We start from the raw sequence: 4,460 nt of genomic DNA, 5'->3' as shown, positions 1-4,460 counted from the left end.
GGATTTTGTGAATAGTGAAAAATGGTAACCTGGACTGAAGAGGTTGTTGGGGTCCAATCCAGGTTTTAAAACAATGATCCATGCTACTACATAAAGATCATTGTATTTGTCAATTTCAAAAGCAATCAGCATGTTTCAAAAAATCCATTCTCGTCTTTTATTGTGTAAATTGAAGATTAAACGACTTTTTTCCACGTAAATAATAACCTAATGACACTTTTTCACGCAAAAAGTATCATAATACAACTTTACTATCCAAAGCACAATTCTGTTCGTAAATTTTGTTGTGAAGAAGGGTATGATAGTCAAAAGTTTATTATAAGTAAGAGCAGGATAGTCAAAAGTTTATTATAAGTAAGAGTAGGATAGTCAAAACCCCCAACCCGCAGCTCTCATTGATCGTTGGCGAATGCCCACTGCGTTTTTGTGCGCTTTCCCCTCTTTGTGGCCTTTTTTCGGTTGCATGTGACATCGAAAATTCTCCACGACGACACCAATCGAACCCCCACCCTCCACTCAACAAAACCCCTACCTCCACTTGCCCTCCCATCTTGCTATTTGTCGCTAGTGACCAGCCATTACCGCCGTGAGACAGTTGCATTTTTGCGACCCCAACCATTTGAAAAAAAGCTAGACATTTGGTGTTGATTTGTTTGTGTTGCTTTTTGAAGTGTTTGGGTTGTTGTTGTTGTTGTTCTGTTTTTTCTAGTCACCAGTCGTTCCAACAACCTTGCTGTTTTGTTACGCACACCACTTGTTTGATTTTATTCCCCAACCAAAACCCCAGTTTTTCCATACCTATGCACCACCCCAACACACCTTTTTGAGCCACATGCCCCTCCCAATGACCAAATCCGACTACTCAACAGATTGCCCAAAGACTTTCGTCCTTGACTTTCAATGATTGAGGAATGATTGCGGGTGGGGGTGAGACGGGTTTTGGTGGGGGCATGCTAGTGAGTTGAGTGGTGGTGACATGGTCGATTTTCAGTGTCAGAATTAGCTAAAATTTGGGCTGAGGCGTGCAAAACTTTGATTTGCGGTGGCAGACAATTGGGGGTTGATATTTGGCGGGGGTATTTTCGTCTTCACAATTAATATCACTATATTAAAAGGAAATTATTAACGAAATATAAAGTTTAGGTAGTAAAATTGTATTTTGAAACTTTTGGGGGAAAAATATCATTAGACCATTATTTAAGTAGAAAAAAAATCATTTACTCGTAATTTGAATACTCTATTATAAACCATATTTTCTATTTCTATTATAAATTTGATGTTATTGAGAAATTCTAAAATATTACGCTAAATACCTCAATTTTATATATTAAATATAAAATGTTATTATTTTAAGCATATGATGAATTATATAATTATATACTTTTTAAATAATGTCAAATATAAGGGGTTAAAGAAATTTATAATAATAATAATAATAATGCGTTTGTTTCATTATTTCACCACTATCTTGTCTCTATTCCAAATACAAATGCATATTTGTTTCCTTATTTTCAAAATCATATTCTCAATTAAGAAATTAGGTTTGTTAATTGATAAAAACACCCCCACCCACCCGTAGTTGCCAGATTCCGGCAGCCACCATCGACAATGGCCTGAATCTGTCATAGCGACACACTACTGGCCAAAACTGGTTGATAATGCACCAATCTGGCCAGATCCATCTGGAAAAGGCCAGATCTGGTTATCAACGATGGCCAAGAGATGGTTGTCGTTGATAGTCAATGATGGCCATATCTTTGGCTGTCGCTGACGGCCAGATCGAGCTGTAGATCCAGCTTTTTTCGGCCAGATTCATGGTAGATTTGGCCGGAAAAGGCCAAATCGGCCAGATTCCAGTGATGATGGTCAGAATCTAATAACTGTGGGTGGGTGGGGGTGTTTTTGTCATTTTATAATATTTTTATATATTGGGGTGTTTAGTTAAATTAGCAAACATAGGGGTTTTTTTGTTAATTTTTAAATTTTACCTCGTAATAATCACCCAACTCTACCTACCAATAATATTCCAAATAACCAAACAAACACACCTAATTCCAAATACTATTGGATGCGTTTGTTTTAGCATTTTGGATTAATGTTTTAAAAACCGACCTGATCAGTGACTCAGACAGATGACCGGATCCCGGGTTAATCGGTTGAACCAGTTTGACTGACGGGTCGAACCGGTGACATCATTTTCTTGATTTTATCACCCAATCAATGTTTTCTGTCTACTTCTCCTTCTTTATCTCATTAGCTCATGAATCTATCACCTCTCATATGATTGAAACGTGTCCACCAACAGACAACTTTTTTTCTTTTTCATTAAATGCAATATAAGTAAACCTTCTTTATTTATTAAATTAAATTATTTATTTTCAATCTCTTCTATCTTAAGATTGCAGAAATGAAGAAGAGTAGAGAGAGAAAGCTTCAGCAACTTCTTTCTCCAACTCTCTTTGTTGTTCTTTACTCTTTTGTTTCTTTTGTTTTAATTATTAAAGCTCTTCCGATTCTTCAGCTTTCCTCTAATCAAAAGGTGCATGCCTTCTACACCAAAGCACACAAACACATTCACTCTTCCTTTTTGACAAAATCCTCATTTTTTTCTCTTATTAGCTGTGTGCCGCCACTGTTATATGCACCTCCACCATTCTCCACCACCATCGCCACCGCAGCAGCAACGGCCTAAGGTTTCAACTCCTCTCACTTGTTTCTTCTCCTCTTCTTCGAGTTGGATTCTCTCTTCTGCTAGTAGCTTCGTTGATTAGCATTATTTTTTTGGGTTGGTTAGCCTCATGTCTTTAATTGAAAATTGTAAGAGGGATTTGAATCTTAGAACTTAGGAATTTGAGTTGACAAAACCGATTGGACCGGTCCAACCGCGAGTCAAAACGGGTTAATTCTCATTCCCGGTTTTCTACCTTGATCGGCCCAGCTAAGCCACCGATTCGCGCTCGAACCGGTTAAACTGGCTGGGTCGGGTCGGGTTTTAAAACCTTGTTTTGGATAATATTTTTGATATTTTTAGAGTTGGGTGGGAATAATAAGGTAGGATTTGAAAATTAACAAAAACACCCCCTAGGTTTGTTAAATAACTAAACACCCTTGTAGTAAAAACATTAAAAATTACAAAAACACCCCCACCCACCCATTAAATTCTAGCAACCGACCACCACCGTCGCCGAAGGGTGGCCAGAGTCGCCGTATTGGTACATGACCGACCAGATCCAGCTAGTCGTGCACTAATATGGCCTTTTCCAGCCAGATCCATCGTGGATCTGGCCATGTTTGGTCGTCAATGATGACCAGCTATGGCCAATGATCTAGCTGTTAACGGCCAGATCTTTGGCCGTGGATCTGGCATTTTCCAGCCAGATCCATGGTGGATTTGGTTGGAAAATTATAGATCGGCACACTACCAGCCATATCCAATCGGTAGTGCGCCATTGTACTAGATTTCGGCCACCTTCCGACGGTGGTGGCTAGAATCTGGCAAATGTGGGTTGGTGAGGGTGTTTTTGTCAATTTCTAAGCTTTTTTTTTTTTTGGGGGTGTTTAGTTAAATTAATAACTTTAAGGGGTTTAAATTGAAGAAAATATAATAGTATTTTTAGAATAGGGAAACAAATTGGTATTTTGGAAATAGTATGAATATGATAGTTAAAAATATTTAAACAAATAGACCCAATAATGTCATTATTTTAAAAACAATTTACAAAAATACTAATAGACTATTTTATCCTTTTATACAAAATTTTTAGGACATAAATGCTCTTAGACTTTGAAAAACTTACCCAAGGGTGGTGGCCGACCGTCGGCCACCATCACCGGCCACCGGACTGTTAGAGTAGATGCCTTAGAGCCAATCAATTATTGTAGAATTGACTCTTTGTAATAATGTTCATTAATCAATAAAATACATTTTATTCTATATCGCGTAAATCATTATTATTGCAATATGTATTGATATATGTCGGTAGAATGGTAGAACCATGATGAGGGTATCAAGTGTTTCAAATCTTGATAGTGAGAACCCTATGAGCACATATGGTGCCATCTAGAACATCCAGCCCCAGTATTATTCTAGTAAGGGCACAAAATATATGGTAGGCTATCATAGGTTGAATGACCCTGTCGAAAGGCAGTGACTGATCTCACTTGTCAAGTTGTTTGGTGACAACCTGGTGCAACACTGGGTGCTTGCTGTAGGCGATTACACCGCAGCAAGTTCACTGGACTGACCTACCAGGGGATTCCATATGGATGGTAACCCTAGTGTCTATGAACAAATCCTCTAACGAATGGTGGTGCATGTGATCCTTAGACTTGAGATCACTGGAGCGCCTTGTGTACTGATTGGTGTAGTTTGACAATAGCCTAACCGCAGTTCTTTTCAGAGCTGTCAATACGGTGGTGATTGGCTGCATCAAGGAGTGATCAAGACTATGGTGGATGAT

This window comes from Pistacia vera, unplaced genomic scaffold (assembly GCF_008641045.1).
Source record: "Pistacia vera cultivar Batoury unplaced genomic scaffold, PisVer_v2 Contig405, whole genome shotgun sequence".
NCBI classification, from domain to species: Eukaryota; Viridiplantae; Streptophyta; class Magnoliopsida; order Sapindales; family Anacardiaceae; genus Pistacia; species Pistacia vera.
The sequence above is the reverse complement of the archived record's forward strand: the minus strand, read 5'-3'. Positions refer to the sequence as shown.